The following is a 23,000-nucleotide window of genomic DNA, read 5'->3' as shown; positions in this document are numbered from 1 at the left end:
TTCTCACTGGGAGATGCAATAATGCCCAAAGATGATCACTAAGTTGGAAAAAAAGCTTTTTTCTAATCAAGCCAGCTTCCATGCTTGCCACTAAGTCATTTGAGACAACTCGTGTCATTCTCTAAGCTTTGGTTTCCAAATTTATACAGTGGAGACTAACGACTTTCCTGTCTACCACTGTGGTTACCTTATAGATTTGATCGGGCTTTTGCTGGTTTTGAAAGTGGCTATATAAAAGTTATCATTAACGAAGGCTATTTTTGTTAAGATGAGCTGAATTTTGTACCCATCTAGTCTTTAAGACACAGTTCAGATTGTGTACCAGTTGAAAAGAGGTGAGAGAAAAGAGCCAGGAGGAAGAGAGAAGGCAACAGGCATCTAATCTAGACTACAGGAAGTAAGGCCTCAGCCAGGCAGTATCACCAACCCCACTCTTGGGCTGGGTACCCCCTCTTCACACCACTACTAGGCAACCCTAGTCCTTGTACCTTCTGGTCACTCAGTGGGTTATAAGAGAGCTGCCCCGGTCCTGGGTTCAGCCTGCTCATGCCTACCCATGAAGACAGTATCAGGCATGGGGACCAGGCGGGAAGATACAGGACTCAAGACAAGCAATGGATGGATGTCACAGGGACATAGATGAAAGCATCCTTTATTACTGCTGGAGCTCTCGGGTGTCCCGTCCCATTCCTCCCTCACCTCTCAAATCTGGCTGCACATTAAAATCTCCTGGGGAGCTTTTACTAATGGGCCCCACCCATGACTAGTTAAATTAAACTCTCTGGGGATAGGGTTCATTTTTGTTTGTTTGTTTTTGAGAGCTCTCCCGGTGCTTCTAAAGTACAGCCCGAGATAGAGACCACCGCCCTAAACAGAAAAGGCCTGCTAGAAAGCCACAGATATAGGTCCCTGGAAAATTCTACCCAGAGACCAGTCACAGGCCTGTTCTATTCACAGGCCCACGTTCTCTCTAGACCTGAGTGCAGGAGCAGGGAGAGTGACCAGCATCAGTGTGAATGTCTATGATGGCTGAGGGAAGGCAGGCAGTGGGTGTTTGTGAAGGTCATTGAGTTAGCTGACCTGCTCCTTAAGGTGACTTTAAACACGTGGTGGCCTCCTTTACCTGACTTAGCTTCCTATTTGGAAAAGCATCTCCTCCGTGGCCCTCGCCAGAGGATGGGGGCCTCCAAAACAGGGTCTGGTCTCCATGTTTGTCTTTTCCACCTTCAGTGAGTGCAGGAGGAAAAGCCAGTGTCCTGAGCAGCGGAGAAAGACCTGTGATGCCACTATCTATGTGACAACCCCAGTTCCCAAGGCAGGCTCTGTGAGGCTGGTCCCTCAAGGCAGGGCTAGGAGGCAGGCAAGGAGTCGCCTACCACTGCAGGCCCTGCTACTGCTGCTCAGAAATGCTAGGCCCCGGCAAACTGCTTCTCAGATCATTTCTTTTGGTTGCTACAAGGCCCATTTCCTTTGCCCGCTCTCCAACCCTAGAGAGGGACCCCTCTTAAGGAGAAGGTGCTGGCCTTTTGGCAGAGGGCTTGTATCTCAGAAGCTACCATCCTCAGCATGTGGCCCCAACTGCTCTGAGCAGCTTCTTTTACCCTCCCCTAAGGAAACACTAAGGGACCCAGGCCAAAATAAGCTTGCCCACCAAGGCTTGAGCCCTGGCACAGGGCTGCATCCCTCAGGGGCACTGTTTCATTTGAATTTGCACAAAGCTACCCTCTAGGTTGGCAGTGCCCCTAGAAGAAGTGCTGTAATGGGTGGCTGACTATGCCACCTCTCTCCCTGGGGGACAGTGGGAAAGGGACCTTCATGAGGACCTGTACTAAAAGCTGTCAGGGATTACAGGGCCACCAAGACTTTCCCTCCTGACCTTGAAGCAGACATGCAAGGGGGTCTGCAATGCCCTATCTATGGGGCGGTCCAGTTCACTGGCGCCTCTCTCTGCTCCTGCTGCTCTTCACTGGAATCACAACTCTAACTTGATTCTTACAGAGGGAGGCACAGGGAGGAAAGGAGACAGGACCAAAATAGCTCTCATCCCACATTCCAAACCTCACAGGAGGGGCACCGCAGGAAGGGCCTCTGTATTTCACCCAGCCTAGGTTGGCAGTGCTGGACCCTGGCTGGCCTCTGGCTTGTTAGGTCACCGGGCAGAACTCAGGGCCCTGCTGCACCTGTTCAGATGCCAGCCTCGGTCTTGGCCGGGGCTACAGCTGGATGCCAAGTTCCAGGCCCATGCGAGCAACACTTCTGGAGCCTCCCTGTCACAAATGAGGCACCACCAAAGCAAACAGCCCAGGAGGGGCCCTTAGGACAGGGTGGCAGGAAAAACAAGCCACTGAATCTTTTAGCTGGCCAGTGGTAGGTTCAGGTGTGTGGTTCTACCTTCTATATAACATCCCTCTCTCAACACTGCACACCCCAGAAAAAACTTCTAGTCTCTACCAAAGGGATTCTCAACCAGGGACAATTTTTCCCCCAGGGGACATTTGGCAATGTCTGGAGACGTTTTTGGTCATCTCAATTGGTGGGGGTCAAGGAGTAAATGCTGCTAGCATCTACTCAGTAGAGGCCAGGGATGCTGCTAAACATCATACACCACACCAGACAGCCCCAGACAAAGAAAGGTTGACTCCAGATCTGAAGCAAGAGATCCTGAGGGTTGGCCTCTGCCTTACCTGGGGCCTCCGGCCCCTCTGGGCAGCCCACCCTCCCCCCAGGATGTCCTGGGGGCTGAAGTGAAGAATGGGTGCAACATTCAGTGGTGGTCCCTAGCCTTTGCACACTGTGGACACCTTGCAGGATCGGCCAGGAAAAGGTGGCAATTCTGGTTTGGCATTTTATTTAAAAATGGAAGTTACACAAGAAACCCCCAACTGTGGTTCCCCACTCCTCTCCGTGAAGCAGTGGCCTGAGCTCCTGTGTGCAGCTGTAAATGAGGGAGAGTCACGAGCACCCTGAGGTTAAACCAGACCTCAGGCCCACTGAGGCTGCTGGAGAATTTGGGTCCAGAGGCAGCCCAGCCTGTGGGCTCCTGGGCTTGAGCTTGGTATGGCAGGACCAAAGTAGACAGCTAACATTCCTGCCCGGCACTGGGTTTCCCTATGACAGGGCAGGTCAAAGCTGCCACCTGCTCTGCTGCAGTTGCTCCATTAGTTTTCTTGCCCCCAAGGGGCTCCTGCCCCCACCCCAGTCCCAGGTGCTCTGACAAGGTCATGGTGCCTAGGAAAGAGAGAGTTGTTTTAATGAGCCATGTGCTACTCCACCATCTCCAGTCCCTGGCCTAGAGATAAATGATGCCAGCCAAACCGGTCTGGGGCAGATATTAGGCCAGCGGTGACTGCTCTCCACTGTGGTTTGAGTGGAAAGTATTGGACTAACGGTCAGGTGAACTACCTTCTGGCCTTAGCTCCATGAGCAACTTGCATAACCTCAGGCAAGCCATTACCTCTGTCTGAACCTCAGTTTCCACATCTCCTAATGGCCGTTCCCCAAAATCTAGAGCTGCAGCAGAGGTGTGTGTGATGCGTAGTGGCTGTCTCAGTGGGGGGAGCTTTCTTCCTTCACATTCTCTTCTGAGGACCCAAGCGAGGAACCTCAGTGGGAACCCAAACCAAACCCATCTTTCTCCACAAACCAGCTCTCTATATGTTCCTGCCTCCCAATACGCCCACTGCCTAGGCTTAAACCTCAAGTCATCCTTGCTCTCTTCTGGCCACATGTATTTAGGCACCAAATTCTACCAACTTTTCCATCAAATGGTTGGGTTTTTTCCTGCCCAACTGTGCTCTAGGTTCTCCTGCCTGGATTACTTCAGCCCTCCAAGTTCCCAGCCTCCAGCCTCTCCTTTCAAGGGGCCATCCTGCCAGCTGCTTCTTCCAAGAGGCCAGCTCTAACCTGGCCGCTCCCCTACTCTACAACCTAAAGAGCTCCCACAGCCTGGGGCAGATAGTCTTGACTGCTCCCTGGCATTCAAGGCTCTGCACAATCTAGACATGGCCTGATTTGAAGCTTCAAACTGCTATTTCTTCATCAAGCTGGAGGTCAAACACCCCCTCCCGCGAAGCCTCCCCTGACCTCTCACCAACCCCCTAACACCCAGTGGCTCAGTTCAATGAAGCAGCCCCCTAACACATTTCCATGATCATCTCGGCAGCATGTGAGTCTATCCCCCATTCAACTGGGGGCTTCTCTGCACTGGGTACTTTTGGTCTTTGTGTTGCCACTGCAGTGTGTTAAGGGCTACCGAATGTTCTGGCAACACACAGACAGGAAGCCCTACTTCCCACTACACAGTATAGAGGCCTCTGACTCTGCTCCCTTGTCTGGTATCACCACAGCACTAGAAATGGAATTGAGCACATGTCTTCACCTCAAAGCCTTGCCCTAGGACAGAAACCACATAGCCAGGAACCAAGGCTCAGAGATGTGAGAACAGAAAATGAACTCTGCTTGATGGTGGAGGTATTATGACCTGAAGGAGCACTTCACTCTGCCAAGCTCAGGGGAGGGCACCCACGTTCACTTGAGAGAAGGGGCATGCCTACCTCCTGCCTCCCTCTCTTGGTCTGGAAAGTCTTGGCACTTGTCTCTTTTGACCCTGTGCCACCACGTCTGCATCCCACCCCCTTGCCTACTTCCCTTTCCTTTTGCTCAGGCCAAATATAAACTCCTGGGCAGGAAATGCCTTGAAGGAGCCTGGCCCCACCCTGAGATCCAGAGAAAATTGTCTCTGATAGAAAGGAAATGGGCCTGAGAGAAGTGGCCTCCCCGGGAAGGGAGCAGACACAACCCCTCCCCCAGCCCCAAGGAGAGCCAGAGGGAGGGCTGTGATGCTGAGCACATAGCAAGGGGCGGAGCCTAGGGCTCTGGGGGCAAGGGTGATGACGTGCATGCTCAGGCCATGGTAGGGCCAAGGGAAGGAGAACCCCAAATGGTGGTCTTACAGCTCTGTAGGGCCTATGGGCGTAGAAGTTACAGGGTACAGTGGGAAGAGTTAACAGGCTAGCCACCTGAAGACGTAGCCTATTTGTCACGGCTCTGTACCTCTTCCTTTTCTTTTTTTAAAATGAGGCCTCACTCTGTCACCAGGGCTGGAGTGTAGTAGCACAATCACAGCTCACTGCAGTCTCGACCTCTCGGGCTCAAGCAATCCTCCCACCTCAGCCTCCAGAGTAGCTGGGACTACAGGCATGCACCACCATGTCCAGCTAATTTTTGTACTTTTTATATTTTGTAGAGATAGGTGTCTCCCTATATTGCCCAGGCTGGTCTCAAACTCCTTGGCTCAGGCAATCCTTCTGCCTCAGCCTTCCAAATTGCTGGTGTGAGCCACCACCGCCCCTGGTCCTGGCTCTATACTTCTTACTCATTAATGACAGCAATATTTAAGATACTGAATGTAATTATTAATAAAATATAGCAGACACTAATAGTTATACAGTACTTACTATGTGCCCTGAGCCATGGACTTTGTACTGAGCCATTATTATATCCCAGGCATTTCTTTAAGTTTTTTTTTTTAATGTGTATTATGTCATTGAATCTTCACAACAAACCTGTGAGCTAAGTGCTCCAATAATATCTCTATTTTACAGAGGAGGAAACTGAGGCCCAGAGATATGGAGTAACTTGCCCAAGGTCAGCAGCTAAGAAGAGGTGAGCCAAGATGCAAATCCAGGCAGTTTGGCTCTAGAGTCAGAGCTACCAAGTTAGAATCTTCCTCATTAAAGAAAAGAAATTGTCTAGGCTGGGGCCTGGCACACAGCAGACACAAAATCATCTACCAGGGTTTTTGTAGTAAGAGTGGTTAGCCTGAATTTAACTTCCTATCAGCCGGGAAAGCACTTGATCATCCTGTATGTCATTTGGTCCCCACAAGAACTCCTCCAAAGCAGGTAATGCCTATGGTACAAATAGGAAAACTGAGGCTACAATAGGTCATGCAGCTTCTGTTGGACTACAGATTGGGCCAGAAGCCTACCTAAATAACCACAGCCCTCCTTGTTGACCTGTTCCCATTTCAGCCTCCCTCGGCTCTCCCCTTAGAATCCACTCCCCATGGACTGTGAATTTATTCAACTAATAATACCCAAGCACCTACTTGGTGCCAAGCCCTATGCTGGGTACTAAGGTCTGAAAACAGAACAAAAACTGAACTCTCCTGCAGCACTCGGCCAGAGCTGCTGCCAGGCCCATCCTTCTCAGGGAGACAGGCTACCATGGACTTGCCTTCGTAGCACTCCCTGGAGCTTGCTTTGGAGGCAAGATAAAGGGGAATAAGCCCTGAAGCAATGGAGCTGGCAGCTAGTACAGCCTGAGGGAAGGAAGCTTGCAGCCCCCAAGACCCTGAGATGGAAGCACTTCGGGGAGGGCTAGAGCTTCCGGACAACCTCCTCCCACCCAATTCTAGCATGGGACACGCCAGCTAGTGATCATAAGAGCTAATCCAGCCAGCCTCCTGCCAGCCCCTAACCACCCATGCCTTCTAAATAATGCAACCTGGTTGTCAAGAGAGCATATTCAAATGTCTCTTCCTCCCTGATGCCACCCAGCACCCTGTTCTCCACCCCCAGTACTAGAAGGTGCTCATCAGGCAGGCCTGGTGCTGATGTCAGAACCACACTGCCACCCCCACTGCCCAACTCCCTCCTGCACTCCCTCCCCACCCCAATGCAGCTCTGTTTTAGAGCATGAATACCCACTCCTCCATGTCTTCCCTCTATCCATCTGTCCACCTTGGTGATGGAGGGTGAGAAGAAGTGCACAGAGCAGACAGGCAAGGACCTGGGGACTGCCTGTCCAGAAGTGACTGATCACTGGTGCGTGTGATGAGCACTCAGGTGGGGAAGGAGACCCGAACCTCAGCTCTTGCCTCCTGGCCAGGCATCTGGAGAGAGGCATGGCCCAGTCATTAAAGATGTCAGGAGGTGGAGTCAGACCACCTGGGTCCTGATCCCAGCTCCATCACTCCCCGGATATGTGACCTTGGGCAAGTTTATTAAATAAAATAGAGACAAAGATAGCAGTACCTACCTTACGGAATTGCCATGAATGCTAAAGAAGTTAAAATTTGCCAAGAATTTAGAAGAGTTCACTATTATTATTGGTGTCACCATCACTACTATAGCCTGTTGAGTGTCGCAAATGCCACTAAAGAAGGCCAAGGGAAGGGAGCCCTGTGGGTGGGCATGGCCAAAGGGAGCTTTTCTGGGTAAGGTGGACTCTGAAATGACTGCAAAGTCCAGACCGAATGCCCACGAGGCGGCAGGTTTGAGAACTGCCCACCCCCAGGTCAGTGAAAAACAACAAAATGACAGGACTGCAGAAGGTACTACCAAGCAACAATAATGGCAATAATTTTATTTATATTGTTGGATTTAATATTCAACAACCCCATGAGGTGGGTACATATCTCCATTTTAGAGCTGACAAAATGAAGGCTCAGAGAAGTTAAGTAATTTGCCCAAAGTCTCCCAGCACTGTGAACATGAGAGCTTGTGTACAGCTCAGGACGTATTTTACTTCTGCTCCACTCTGACCCCTTTTCCACATTCCCCTCTCTGTTTTTCCCATTTAGAAGGCCCTGCTGGCATGGGCACTGCTCAGGACAGATGTTTGGGGACAAGCTCTTCCCACAAGCTCACTGCCTCTGCCACAGCCTGACTTGACCTCAGCCTGGAGCAGAAAGGCTGGCTGCAGGTGCCTATCTCACACCTCAGACAGGCCAGCCTTTGGCCAGCCCAGATAAAGGACAGGAAATCCTAGGCCACGTCCCTTGGAGCTCACTCTCTCACAGGAACAGAGTTGCAGCCAGGGCAGGGGTTCCTCTGTGGTGGGGAAGCTGCCGAGTCAGCCCCGGCTGCCATGGCTGCTGGGTGTGGTTTGGGGAAAACAGGGAGGGCTGAGGGTCAGGAGACCTGGGCTCCAAATCCTCCCTCACTGGAGACTGTTCTTCCCTTCCCTGGGCCTCAGGTGGAGACCACCACAGATCATTCTGGGGAAATCATACCATCTACTTTACAGGGCTGCTCTAAGAACACAATGGAATCATGGAAGTGAAAGTGCCTTGGCAACTGAAGAAATGGGAGGACTCATAGTCATCATCATCAAATGCCAGGGGAAGGAATGGCTACGTTGGTATTTCTCACTGTCTGATTCACTCTTCTAGGCCCCACTGTGGGCATGGCTCATACTCATTTCCGGCTTCAGTACTCCCTAAAATATCCCCTTCCCTCCACCCACCCCCGACCAACTCCAAAGATAAAACCGAGTAGCAGGAAAGCAGGGTACGCTGGAAGCCCCCCACATATTACATTGTATTTAACTCAACAAGGGGAACAGCTACTAACACCAGGCTTGTCCTCCACTATGGGGGCACCAATAAGAAGGCCCTACCTTCCAAGGGCTCTCCAATCGTGAGAGCTGGCTGGACCTGAACAATAAACAAATCAGTGTTGTCTAAGGTATTTGCACCCAAGATTCTGGGGGTTAGGAGTCTACCTGTTGTGGTAACCAGAAAAGGATTATGGAAAAATCATCTGAACAAGCTCAGACTATAAATAAACTAAGGGGAGTGAGGGGTTTCCAGTGCCCCATTTCCTGCCCCCACATGTTAAGGGGGCCATAAACAGTAGCATGTAGGGAGGACAGAGGACAGTGATGAGGCTGGGAAGGGGGCTGCTCCAGGTCTGAGGAGGAGCGCAGACGCTTGAAGGTTGTTTGGCCTAGAGAAGACACAGGTGCACTTGGGTTCCGTCCTCAGATCCCTGAAGGTCAGAGAGAGCAGACAGGGTCCAGGTGGTCCCAGAGGGCACAGTCGGAACCCAGGGTTAGAAGCCTCAGGGAGGCACAGTTAAGTTCAACATGAGAGAAAACTTTCACACATTCCGAAGACGAAAGCAACTTGCTTGAAACATATCACATTCCCAGGTATTGAACATGAGTGAGCAGGAACTGCACAAGTACCTGTCGGGAAGCCCCAAGCTTCAGAAGGAAAGTTGGACCTAGTGCCCTCTAAAGGTCCTTCTGCCCTGAGCTCTGCCTGCATACCTACCTCTAGAGGGGTTGTGGGAGAGAGCATAAAGGTGACTGGAGCTGGCTAGGCCCTTGGCTGCTTCCCACAGGGACCTAGGATCCCAGGAGCACCTTGGGCTGGTACGACCCAGGGGGAGCAGTTCACTCATTAACTTGTGGCTGAATGGGTCAGAGAGTGGCTGGCCACTAGGGACAGACACAGGCTTGGGGAGGGGCCAGAGAGCAAACTGCAGAAATGCCCAAGCACAAGGAGAACCCAAGCTGTGGCAATTCAGGGCTTGGCCAGCTCCAACTGACCCAGCCAGCTGAGAACATTCAGTGTCTGGGCCTGATTGAATTTGAAGCCAGCTCACCATTGCCTGGTAGATAAGAAAAGGGTCTTGAGTGGGGAGGCATACTTGCATAGCTGAAAGGAAGGCTCACAGACCACTGAGTCTGCCTGCCAACTGCCCTACCCACTTTATAGTTGTGGAAATTGACACCCAGAGAAAGCAAAAATCACTCACCGAGAGAAAGCTATAGAGGGGGCAGAACCAGAAGCCGTTTCCCAACTCTGTAGTAGGCCCACGGAGTGGTTCCTTCTCTTCCTACTGAAACTGCAGAAAACTGCATGTGGTCTGGAGCTTTCTAAATTGGGTCTGGGTCTGGGTCTGGATCCTGGCCCGACCCTTCCCAAGTGCCACTGCTTGTCCAGATACAGGCTCCCGGAGGAAGGCATCCTCCTCCACTTACAGAGGTCCTCAGCCTCTCAGTAGCAATCATGTGGTTGGCTGTCCCCATTTCCACTGCAGCCTGGTGTGGAGGGACCCACAGCTGTACTGAAAACAGACACGCATTCACACAGCCTCACCCCATCCCCAGCATCGGCAGACCCTTTGGGTGGGCATTTCTTGCTCTTTTAGACTTTCAAATTGAGATGAGGGGATCAACTACTCCTAGAAACACCCCCCTACCCCTTTTTTACTCTGATGCTGGACCCCACTGCCCATCCAAATCCCCATCAATTCACTCCGCTCCCCTTCTCAATACCATCCAAGCTGAACCCATGTCCTTCAAACGGTGTGAATAACTGCTTCTGTTTGCCAAGTAAAGGACGGAGGGGCAGACTTTTCACTGGCCCCAGAAGTTCCCGTGAGTGAATGTTTGTCAATGTTCCCTTGGGGGAAGGTGAGGGTTCAGGATATGGTCTCTTTAAGGCCTGGGGTGGACAGGGAGTTAGTTAATGACCATCCCCTAGAGATGACTTTCCAAGGTGGTTATTATGTGGCTCAATGATTAACCAAGCAGTGGCAGGACCCCAGGCTTGTTGGAAGGAGGCTGCTCTTTTCCCAAGGACAGCCCAAGAGCAGGAGCCTGCAGTCAGGGAGAACATTCCTGGGGTCTTTCTCTCCCTCTCTGACAGGCTGTGGTGAGGTGGGTGGGGGCAGAGGCCTGCACTGAGGGAATCTCTCCCTCAGCCCCGCATGGGGGTAGAGGGCTGGCCCGGATATGGAGGAAGTCAGCACACCCTTACTGGGGCGGAAGGGAAAAGAGAGACAGTGAGGGTTTTTATCATGAATGAGAGAGGAAGCTCCAAGCTGGGCCTTGGTGATTAGATGACAAGCTGGGAAAGACGTTCATCCTGAATGCATCCTGTTTTGCTCTGAACTGGCCTCAGGGGCCAGGCGCAGGGGAGGGGCCTAGGTGGAGAGCAGCCTCCCAGAATTCTCCCAGACCTGCGTACCCCAAACTCCTGGGTGCCCTGGACTGGGGAAGCAAGTGTGAGAGTGAGAACTGTCATTTACTGCTAGAGAAACAAAGGCAGTAAGTCTCCGCAAGAAGCCTCCATGGGTCAGCCTCCAGATCTGGAGCCCTAGAGGCGGCTAACATCTGGGCTGGACCTTTCCTGGGCCTCTCTTCCAAGGTTCAGCTCAAATGCCACTGCCTCTGTCCGTCACCTTCCCCTCAGTCAAAAGCAATCACTCCCTGGAATGGATTTCCCAGGGCAGAATGGACGTCCAGGGCAAATAAGTCCTTCTCAACAATTGGAAATATGAACACTTACCGGTTATTTGATAATATTAAGAAACTATTTTAGGTGTGATAATGGTTGTTTTTATGAATCCTTATCTTTTAGAAATACGTATTGAAATATGTATAGATGAACTGATAAGGTTTCTGGGATTTGTTTCAAAATAACAAGGGCATGATGTAGATAAGAGTATGGACAGGGCAGGATTGGCCATGGGCAAATGGCTGTTGAAACTGGGTGATGGGTACATGGGGTCTTAGTACACTAATTATCTCTATTTTTATATATGTTTGAAATTATTCACAATAACTTTTTTGAAGTCCTCACCAAGGTATTATTATTTAATACATAAATAATTAGTGGCATGTATTATTTATGCCACTAACCCCCAAACTAGATGGTACATTCCCTGGAACTGGGGGTTTTTACTCTGTGTCCTCCACAAGACCTAGCACCAAGCCTAAACTTAATGACTAATAATTTATACAGCACGTGGTAGTTTACAAAGCACTTAGCTATGGATCCCCTAGTTTAATCCAGTGAAGTGGAAAAAATGAGGAGAAACCCAGAGTCGGAGAATTTGAGGGGGGCGGCAGAGCCTGGAGTTAAAGCTCCCCATGTTCAACTCCCAATCCCCTGTTCTTTGCTCCACACCACCCTGAACTCCTAGGGAACTTAACATTCAGTTCTAAAATTCCTGTGTGTGGTCGAGGTAAACAGGAACAGCAACTGTTTAGCATGCAAGTTACCAACCTGCAGGGCTGGGGAAAAGGAAACTCCACCCACAAACACAGCACTTCAGACTTGTGACAAGGGCCCAGGCTGTGGCCTCCAGTCCACTGATTCCTATCTACCAGGACCCTTCCCGAATGCATGCCCATGCACACGTGCGCACACACAAACCAAGACCCCTTAATAAACACCTGACACCAGCAACTGTGTGCCCAACCCAGTGCTCAACTACCCTGTTGTGGGGTGGGGAAGAATGTAAAACTCACCTAGATCTCCGGGAGCTCACACTTCCCACCCTAAAGCCCTTGTATCTTTGAAATCTGCTGTCCCTATTTTATCTGCTGAACAGCTTTCCCAAGGCCCAGGGCCATGACACCTGTTCCTAACCAAACTGGGAGCCTAAGGCAAAAGGTCCTTCTCTTCTTTTCAAGGCAGAGGCAACTCTTTCTTCTAGCCAGAAAAGAGGTGAGGGCACAGCCTGCACGTGATAAACCTGCCATCTGTTGAACCTGAACTTTCCATGGCTCAAATAAGGAGCTCCAGGAGTCTCCTAGCAGCAAAGCAGCTGCAGCTGTGACAGCTTCCCAATTGGAGACTCCATCCCCTCCTCCCTTTGGGACCTTCTTGCCTTTGTGTCCCTGTTGCTATCCTCTAAACCTAGACACAGGGGTCTTCTGCTCCCTCTCCAATCTGTAGTCCCAATAACGGAATTTTAAAACTTTAAGAGGACAGAGAGGGACAACATTCGAGTCTTCTTGGTGCCACTTTCTTTGCTTCTCTGCTGGAACTCAGGAGGTATTGTGTTTGAATAAGGAAGGCTCTGCCATCCTCCCCACATGATTCACTGCAAGCCCCGTCTCAAGCAAGCACACAGGGCACACAGCCCCTTTGCTTTGCACACCTTCAGTTCAGCCCTTCTTGCTCTAAACACCTCCAGATATCATCTGTAGGCAGCTTCTCCTCTCTAGGTGGGGGAGGGGAGCTGTAGATGCACAGAGAGGTTTAGCATACTTCTCCAAAAACAGGAGAGGCAGTGTCCAGTGTGGTGTTTCCTAGCACTAAATATAGAGGTCTAGGGAGCAGAAATCCAAAATCCAAAGTCCAACACATTAACAAAAGGCCACGTCCCTAAAATGAAAACCAGCCCAGAATGTCCAGCTAGATGGCAGCTGTACCTTTAGAGTGAAAGAGTTTCACTACCGACCCCTATGCCCTTACAGCAAAACACCACCCTTCCCATCACACTCTTCCCACTGCGAAAGCCACCCAGAAATCACCTGCAGCCTTCTTCTCCATGCCTTTGGGCTGCCCACCTTCCCATCGCATCCGCAGACAAGATTTGTCCCCCTTTCATTCCAGGAGGATGAAAATGAGAGGAAAACTCAGAGGGCAATAATACAGGTGTAGGGGGGCGGGGGGGCGGCAAACCCTAGAGTGGGGAGGGAGCAGGTCGCACAGGAGGAGTCAGGGTTTGAAAATAGCCCTGGGTGTGATTCATTAACCCCTCCTCCCCGCTTAGGCTCTGACTGGGATAGAAGCCAGGGCCCTGGGACTTGGGGGTAAGCATAGGCTCCAAGCCAGCCCAATCTCTGAGGCCCCCAACCTCTGGGGCCCCAGGCTCTGGAAGAAAACTCCCACCTCTCCCTACCTTGGTCTGGCTGCTGTCGCCCACCCCTCCACGCACACTCTAGTTTTCCAGCTGGCTTAGCTGCATAATCACCACAAAGCTCTCCGTGTGCATAGTTGCTGCCACCCCGAGCGTCTCAGAGACAACCTTTTACCTGCCAGTTAGGAGCCTGACCCCAGGTACCAAGTAAACAAATGTCAGGGTGAAAGAGACCGGGCCCTTTAGATACTGAAATCAAGCTGCCACCTGAGGTGTGGCTGAAAACACTATGGCCCACACAGTAGTATGACTCGCCTAAGGTCACATGGACTGGCTGAACCCCAGTTTCCTGAGTCGTAATTCAGCGCGCAACTTTCACAAGTGTCAGGAGGAACGTGGAGAGAACCCCACACTACCTAATTTGGAAATTCCAAAAACTTCCACTAAAAGCCTTTCCTCTAATCCAAACCCATTTTGGACTTTATGGGAAAATGAGGCCTATGAAGATGAGACGTGTCCAAACGTTTTCGCTTGGTCCCCGCAGCTACCTTAATACCAAGAAGTCCTGGGCATTTCTCAGGAGAGAAAGCAATGAGGCAGTGGCCGACGGGAAAACCCATACAGCCGGACGGGGGCTTCCTGGAAATGCCCTCGAAAGCAGAGAAAGGAGAGGGCAGGAGATCTGGCGCGACCCGGCAACAGAGCCTGAAGCTCTGCCGCCCCCGGCCAGCTGCAACGCCCCTCCAAAGCCCCAGCGCGACGGCTGCGAGACCCACGGGCCCGGCGGTAACAGGCGGACAGCTGCCTTCCACCGCCCCACTCGCGAGGCTTCGCTGGAAGACGCGCGGCTGGCGCGCTCGGGGGTCCCCCAATTTCGGCGACTCTGACCCCCCAATCCCAGGGGCGGGGGTGGCTCGGCTCGCTTCCTCCCTGTCTCTTGCGTACGCCGCCCGGCAGAACCGCTAGGAGAAGGGCCGAGCCGGAGCGCGCCAGAGAGGCAAGGCGGGGAGAGGGAGCCCCAGGCGCCCCCGTTTGTCTGGATCTCCCCCTGCCGTCGCCCAGACTCCTACCTGGAGGCCGCGTCCACCCCTTTGGGTTCGGGCGCTGACACAGAGCGAGCGGGCAGGAGGCGAGCCCAGGAGGGACTGCTCCGTCCGGGACACACGCGGGGCCTGGGGTCGGGCAGGGGTGACGGTGCCAGCCAGAAGAGCAGCTGCCGCGGCTGCTTAGCCGTTGTCAACCCGAGTCCACTCAGCTCAAGTGGGGAGGGAGCGTCGGCGAGTAGAGCTGTAGGGACGCCCCGCCCACCTCCCCTCGGCCAATGGGGGCGCAGTCTGGCCCACCGGACTCGCGGGAAAGTCACCCAAATCTGGGTGGGCGGGGCACTGCCTGCAGGTCCTCCAAGGCCCTCGCCGCTGCCTTTCCCTCCGGTCACACCGCTGCCAGGGAGGAGGTGCAAGCCCAAAGACTGAGGCTGAAGGAGTGACTTGGCCAGGCACACAGGCTAATATTTATTGAGTTCTGAATGAGTCCGGCACTGTTTGGGGGATTTAAACACATATGCTATGTGCCCGGGAGGGTTCAGTGACTTGCTCGGATAATTTATGGGATGTCCAGAAGACACAACTTCGGTGAAATCTCCAATTGGTAGGGGAAAACCAGATAATTAGGAATTTGAGCAGGAAGCTGCCATCCCTACGTTGCTCAGGCCCCAGTGGCTCTGCAACTTCCCCAATACCCCAGGCTTCTGTCCCCTACCCCAAGTCCGAACTCTACCTCCGCGGAGAAATGCATGGAGAATTTGGGGCACGAACATTAATCGTGGCAGGGGAGGGCTTCCAGGAGTTCTGATAGTAAGCACCACCAGAAAGTCTATTCAAATTCAGTAAGAAACAAGAGCCTTCGGCTTTGATTTCTCTCTGGCCTTTCATCACAAGGGTCCAACACAAGTTCACAACCTTGATTTCATTGTTGAATTGAGGACTCCTATTAGTCAGGTCTGAGAGTATCCAGGACCTCATGCAGTTCAACTGCTATCCCTCACATTTATAAAGACAGAAACTGAGCAGAGGTGACTCACTTAAAGCCACCCAGCCTGGAACTCCTGTGGTCAAGAAAATCTCCTGCCTCAACTTCCTGAGTAGCTAGGATAACAGGTGTGTGCCACCATGCTCAGCTAATTTTTACATTTTTTGTAGAGCTGAAGTCTTGCTATGTTGCCCAGGCTGGTCTCACACTCCTGGCCTCAAATGATTTACTCAGCAAATCCATGGCAGGGTCAATACCTGTACACTGGTTATTTTCTCCACACCATTCCTAGAAGGCAGGAACTGCATCCATCTAACTTGCTTGTTAGAGTATCTGATACAGATGAGAGCAAAAATATCTGTCTCTGAGGGCAGCAACTTTATCAAGGTCACCCAGGGAAAGACAGAGCCATACCTAACCCAGCCCCAAGTGCCCCTCTCCTGTCTAGCTTTCAGTTCACTAGGCCAAACTGAAATTCTCCCACATTCCTTCCCTGCTGGCCCTGATGAGAGTCAGAGGAGCAATGATAAAGTGACACTACCACCACTGTGTGTCCCATGTATCCCTCTTTTCCTCTTGATGGCAGGACTGCCGCTCGTATCCTCTAGCAATTTGTTCAAGGTGCGCCAAGTCCCTGTGGGTCTATGGATGAGGCCTGCACACCAGAAGTTACTCCCAGAAGCAAAATCCTTCTGGTGGGTGGGAAGGGATATGACCTCCTTCCTGAGGCTGGGCTTTAACAATTGTAAGCATCCTTAAGGCTCTGAGTTGAAGCCAAAGGCATCTTGCCTGTGCACAGTGCTAAAAAGGACAAAAAGTGGGGTCCTGCAATGATTTTATCATTTCCCTAAGGGCAAGAAACCTTGTCAAAGCCAATTCCATCCACTCCAGGGCACCAAGCACAGTGCTTACAGTACTTTCCTCACTATTGTTTGTTAATGAATGAACAAATGTTGAAAGATATTCAAAGCACAACCAAAAATAAATGACAATCATATGACTAATGAGCAAAGTCAACTTATCTTTTAGTAGATACATTTAACTGAATCAGATATCATGGGTTCTGAGACACCAGCTGTATTTTTTTTAAAAGCCATCAAACCAGGAAACAAAAAAGGAGGAGGGTATAGTATGAAAACTACCAAAAAATGGGGCACTGCTATAAATACTTAGAAGGAGAACTTTGCAGTGCCTGGCATAGAGTAGATGTTCAATAAAAATGCTTGTCGAATGACAGTGAACACAATTGTCAGGGTAAGCTACAATCATGATATTTGCCATGCACATTGTGACATTTTGAAATGGCCCAAGCGATATCAGGGCTATTTCTTTTGGTCTTTTTTGATCTCCCTCTTTTATTCTGGCCAGGAGAGCTCAGCCTGTTCAGCAGGGCAAAGATAGCTCATCCCCTTCAATACCCCTGCCAACCCCTGCTCCCTGCCCCTGAGTCTTGCATGGATTAATAGTGCCTGGAATGGATGAGAAAGAGTATCTTTTCACAGGCCCATTTCTAGGTTGCAGCCTGAGTGGCTATGGAGGTAACTGGAGGCTTTAGGTTCTTGACTTCCCCTTTTCCTCAAGCCCTCACTCTTGCCTGTGTGTCCTATAGTACCATTGCTGTTGCTACCTTGGATGCCAGCTCAGTCATCAGGCAGGGGAATGTAGAGTGCTTGAAGCAGGCCAAGGCCTGGCAAAAGAAAAAGTCTCCGTGTGTATGTTTGTGTGTGTGTGTGTGTGTGTGTGTGTGTTTCTGTGCCCGAGGCATGGGGCTTTCCTCATTCTACCATGCCCACAGACCATGTAAGCCCCACAAGAGGGAGTATAATGAACACTGGAGCAAGATGGCCTGGGTACAAATGGCCTCTGCTACTTACTAGCTGTGTGACTCTGCCTCAGTTTCCTCATCTGGAAAGTGTAGATGATCATCACAACCCTGACCTTCAATGGCTGCAGAGCAGATCCACTAGGCTAAGTAAACACAGAGTGATGGCTGGCACACAGTAAGTGCTTATAAGCGTCAGATATGGTGAGAAGCACTGAGCAATAGTAGAATGAGCCCTGGATTAGGAATTAGCAGAGCTAAATGCTGGCCCCAGTTCTACCACTTTCTTGTTATGCCACCCAGGACAAGTCATTGTGCCACCCCAGCCATCAGTTTTTTCACCTATAAATAACAAGACTAGAGTATAATACCCACTGGGTAGAGTAGAGACAATAAATGTGAAAGTATACTGTAAAGGACTGTGGCAGGTGGCAGGATGACACTGAAGGTGCTATAGAGCTAACCTTTGGAGGACCTATCAGCCCTTTTCTCCTAGGCTGTGGCAAAGAGCAGTTCCATATACCATTCCCCTGAGCCTCACTCTGAGACCCTTGGGTCCCAATAAGGGCCTACCTGAGGACTCCCAACAGTCCCCACCCCCTGCCTGCCTGGGAATGGGAGTTGCTCGAGCTGCTGCTGGCAGACCCATGCCCCGACTCTGGAATGGCTAGGTTAATATCCAAAAGGAACCAGATAGACTCTTCTACTACTCTTTTCCATAGGAGCTAAAGAAACCGCAGCAAATCACTTCAGGGAATTCAGCTGGGAAGTTTTTAGAAAAGGGGTAGGAGCAGTGAGGGGAAAATGAATTACACTCAGACCAGCCCCACCAAGTACATGAGTACGGGTGGCCTCACACACAGGCTCTGACACTTGTACGCACATTCCTGCATGCCTCAACGAAGCCTGCTCCCTGGTGGCTTGGGGCCCCCGCCCAGCCTCATGAAAGGGGGCTATTGATCAGGTCCCAAAACAGAGGATAGTCATGGTTCATTAAAACAAACAAACAAACAAAACAAAACAAAACAAAACTTCCTGAGGAGCCATGGCCATAGGAGGGAGATTTGCACTAAGAAGACAGCCCAAGCAGAGGCAGATGTGGACAGAGGGAATACAGTGGTGGGGAGGGGTTTGAAAAGGTGAGGGCCACACAAACACCTCACTGTCTATACATTGCCAAGTGTGGACAGAGGACAGAAAGCTACATCCTGGAAGGAGCACCCCCTCTCAGCCCACCCCCTAGGGGACTATCACTGTTGCCTCCAGCCTCACCCCAGAGCACCCTGGAAGGAGGAGCTCTGTGCTGAGCTCAGAGCCCTGGGCTGGCAGTGAGGGACTCTGGAGCACAGGCCCAGCCAGGCCCAGGCCAGGGGAGATTCAGGGGTCACCTAACCTCTCTGCCCTTGCCCTCCCTAAGCTCTGACATACAGGTGTGGGGCAGCTCATGACTGCCTCCAGGCACTTGGACTGGGCAGGTGGAGCTGGATAACCCAGCCCTGGCTCTTTCCCAGACACGCGGGGGCCTGTCATCTCTCCTCAACCAACACCAGTCAGTGTGCCAGCCTGATGGAAGGCTGGGCCCCAGCATCCACTCAGTAGACCCCCCGGGCCATGACAGTGCCACAGGTACCATTTGACACCCAGGATGGGTCTCCGGACTGACCTTACTGGCCCATCTCAAAGGGTCCCCAGAGGTTTTCTGCTGCAGGCAGATGGAGCACCCCACTAACGCCTCGGGGAGGTCTGCCTGCCCAGCCCTAACAAATAGGTGGGGTCACCGTGGACAGAGCACTTGGTGACCGTGGTGGCACAGACGCCCAGAGCAGGATGTCCACCCCGGTGCCCCACCCCATTCCTGCCCTCCAGATTCCAAAGGTCACAACATGCAGAGAGGAGATGAGCAAAGGCAAGCCTGCCTCTGACACAGCCCCACACCCCACACACAGCAGGCGAGGACAGGAGTGCTCCCCTCTGCCCAGCTTAGTCTCAGTCCTCAGCCCTGGAGCTTGCTCCTCCCTGGCTAGGCCCACTTTCCTCATCTGGAAAAACAGGCTGGGCCCTGGTTCTAGGGTCCCTTCCTTCCAGAACGCTCTGCTTCTGTGAGCTCCTCTGTGTGTTCCCATGGGGGTGGGGCATCTGCAAGTCCAGCATGCACAGGGCTTCTGCAGAGCACGGGGGTGGGGGTGGCATGATGGTCCTCTGAGGATGGGGGGGTACCTGGGGCCAGGGGAGGAAAGTAAGAAAAAGGAAGGGTGGGGAGCGTGGGGTAAAGGCAGGGAAGGGGAGGGCTGAGGCTAAGCCGCCCCACTCCTGGAGCCCTGGTCTTTGCCCCCAGCGTTGCTCCCAGCTCACTCTGGGGCTATGGGTACCCAGAGTCCTTGAACAGCCCTCATGATTCTGACTCCTTGCCTGGGATCCTTTCCAGTGTCCCTCCAGGGCTGCAGCTCCCAAAGAAAAAAACTGGGAAGGCGAGGAGGAGCCGGGGAAGCAGAAAGAGAGGCTCTTCCTTCCCATTCACAGGTTCCATCATCAGCTGCCACGGCCTGACCCCACACTGCCACCAGACGTGGCGCCCTGGAAGCTGGAGGGCTGCTTGTGGAGAGGTGTGTGGCTTTTATACACCCTGCCCCCAGCCTGGCCCAGCCCATCCCTGTGAAGAGGGGTCTCTAGGGCTTGACAATGTCAATTCAGACTGGCTGAGCCTGCCCCTGGCCAACCACACCCCTGTCTCCTGACCTTGAAGGGCAGCCCTCAGAGGCCCCAGGATGACATCGGAGAGGGCATGGGATGTGTTCGGATGGTTGAGGGCCACTCAGCAAAGGGCTCTGGGCTCAACTTGGCCTTGGAGCTCGTCTACCCTCTCAACAGGCCTTTCCTCAAGCACAGCTTCCCCCTTTCCCCTCCATACATACACACTTACTAAGCAGGAGTTCTGATTTGCCCTCAGCCAGGGCTGGAACTTCCCCACACACATGCATCAGCCATTCCCATAACATGGTTACCCAGACCTTGTCTGTGCCGGGCACTGGGCAAGGGACAGGGTCAGAGAGTGGGGCGGGCAGGCCCACAGCCTGGGTACCTGCCTTCCTGGAGCTCCCATGTCAGTGGGGGAGGCAATGGCAGCCCCTGACAGAGAACGCCCATCCCAGGCAGGTGGGTAGCCAGGTCAGTTCCCAGAGGACAGGGAGGGAGGGGCAGCTAGGCTTCCAGGGTGGATGGGACCTGATGACTCTATATCAACAGGCCCCCAAGGAAATGATCCTGGCCCCCAACACCCAAGGCTCCTGGATCAGGGCCAGGCAACTGTCACTCTGGCTTCTACTTTGTTTCTACCACGGAGGAACTGTGTGACCTGGCTGAGAGTCTTGCCCTCTCTGGCTCTCAGTGTCCCCATAAGTACAATCAGAGAGTCTGTTCTCAGAATCTCCAAGGATCCTGTGTTTCAGCGTGTTCAATTCCATGTTAAATCTATGGTGAGAAACCCAACCCAGTTTGCTATTTCCTCCCTGCCCTTTAAGTGGAATCAAGAGCGAATTAGAGCTGGGTGCAATAATCCCAGCTACTTTGGAGACTGAGGAGGGAGGGTTGTTTGAGCTCAGAAGTTCGAGTCTCGAGAGAGAGAGTGAGTATGAGAATTACTCAGAAGTAGTAGCCTGGAAATATAAGTACCCCAAAACTTTTTTTTTCAATTTTTAAAAAGACAAAATGCCAGAGACTTTGGGAGATCCCTCAGAGACCCATTCCTTGGTTTGGAGCTCCCAGGCAATGCGAGTTGATTATAAAGGTGCTACCAGGGTTGCTGGGCTGTGTCCTGCACCTGGGGTACAGAGTGGGAAGGTAAGAGGACCTTGGAGTGATAGGGGGATGTAGGGAGCTACTGTGTAGGTGATAACACTTAACGATCTGGAGACCAAAAAATAAATAAATAAATAAAAATAAAAGGATGAAAGGACAGACGGACAACTCAATGACAAGGAAAAAATACAGGTTGAGGGTTAGACATATAGTGGGACAGGAAGACAGGAGGGTGAACAAGCAGACACCAAAGGCAGAGACGAAGAAGGTGCTGGAGGAATGGGTGTAAAGGGACATACTGTTTACTGAACGCCTACCACGTGTTAGTAACCAAAGTGGTGTTCTTTTTGAGCGGAGGATGTAGACAGTGGTGGGTGGGGACGAAGCCGGATAGACTGCTGGGATAAGAGGATGGGGCACCCATAGGGCGGGGCAAGAGCTGCCTAAGAATTAGAAGAAAGAAGGCGTGCGGGGTGGAAAGCCTCAAAAGGGGGCACTGCCGGCCAGGGGTGAGGTTTTAGACAAATGGACATAGGACTCAACGATGAAAACCGGGCTGGAACCAAACAAGGAGGCAGAGGGAGCAGGGAGCTTTGAAGAGCCGGTGCGGGAAGCTCTCCGAGAAGCGCAGCTCAGCCCTGACCTCCCCGCCTGGGGCTGCCTGGCTCTCAGTTCACCTGGATCCCAGCGCGGCGCGTACCACCGGGTGCCCTTCACACCCCACGGAGTCCACGTCCGTGGCTTCGGGAGCCGCAACGCCGGACCCCAGCCCCGCGCCTGGGCCATGTGTCCGCGGGCGCCGCGCGGTGCCAGGCGGCTAAGCAGCCCAAGAGCGAGCTGGCGAGCCGGAGTGCTGGCGCCTCGGGTAGTTTTGCCCCGGGACTGAGCGAATCCGCGGGGAGCCCGGGGAGGGAGGGGCTGAGCGGATGATGGCTGTGTTTCCCCGCCCCCTCAGTCGCAATTAGAAAGTTCCACGCCCCCACCTTGAGCAGGAACTCCCCCTTCTCTAGCCTCCAGTCATCTACTCAACTATTCCGCCTCCCCATCACCATAGGAAGCCTTCTTCCAGGTTGGAGTCACCTTCTTTCCAGACTTTTCCAACTTGGCCCCCATCTGAGAGTTTTCTCTCCACTGATTCCTCTCCTTTCTGTTCTCATACCTCAGTGCAAGATAGTGGGGGTGTCTTCCTAGTTATGGGGTCAGCCCCTCCACCTCCTGTCTGCCCCCAAATCTCACCAACCATGTGACATGGAGGAAGGCCTTGTGCAACAGCCAGATGGAGAAGGAAACAATGGCTCTGGCCATCTTGACAGACTGACTCACTCCTCGGCCTCCCTTACCGCCCCCTGCTTTTCACTCCTCCCTGCAACCACATTCTCTGACTGGCTGGCCTGAGCAACCGACCAGCTGGGTTCCACCAACGACACTTTGAAATCTTTCTAGTACCAGAATATCCTGAAGTGGAATCAGTCCTTATAGACTCCCTTATGTTACAGATGGAAAACTGAGGCCCAAGAATGCAAACGACTTGGCCATCATCTAGGCCGGGGCAGTTATCTCTATGTTGCAGGACTGTTGTAAGGATCTGAAGGACTGATCATGGTGCCTGGCACGGAGTATAGACTTCATTAAGAAAGATTAGCTTTTATTTTCAAAGAGTTTAGCCCCTGGCATGTACCACAAAAAAAGCCTGGACTAGGACTCTAAGGTACATAACCGTTTTTTCTAATACGTAATCCCCACCACCGCAAGCAAACTTGCATTACCTGACTTGGGGATGGTGGGGGGTCCTGGTTAAATTTGTTTTCAATGGAGATAAGGCCAAAAGTTACCAACAGCTCTCAGACCAGGTCATTTCCATTCTACTTCTGTTGGTGGCCAGTAAAGGGACCAACATCCTAATAGGGCCTCTGCTCTAACTGTGGCATAACCTGGGTGATTTCTCCTCTCTGAGTCTCAGTTTC

General features: G+C 52.2%; 1 protein-coding gene across 5 annotated transcripts in view; it reads right to left on the bottom strand.

The window, feature by feature from the left end:
* Positions 1-23,000, bottom strand: part of STARD8 (StAR related lipid transfer domain containing 8) — a 78,125-nt gene that overhangs the window by 17,506 nt on the left and 37,619 nt on the right. For 2 of the 5 annotated variants that reach the window (XM_016943795.3, XM_063804578.1), the window contains exon 1: positions 14,462-14,660. The exons of the other annotated variants lie outside the window; for them this stretch is intronic. The gene's annotated coding sequence lies outside the window, so the exon portion shown is untranslated. Of the gene's footprint in view, positions 1-14,461; positions 14,661-23,000 lie in introns of those variants that run through there. 5 annotated transcript variants of the gene reach the window in all.

This window comes from Pan troglodytes, chromosome X, assembly GCF_028858775.2.
Source record: "Pan troglodytes isolate AG18354 chromosome X, NHGRI_mPanTro3-v2.0_pri, whole genome shotgun sequence".
NCBI lineage: Eukaryota > Metazoa > Chordata > Mammalia > Primates > Hominidae > Pan > Pan troglodytes.
Note: the sequence above shows the minus strand (reverse complement) of the source record. Positions and strands in the feature narration are given on the sequence as shown.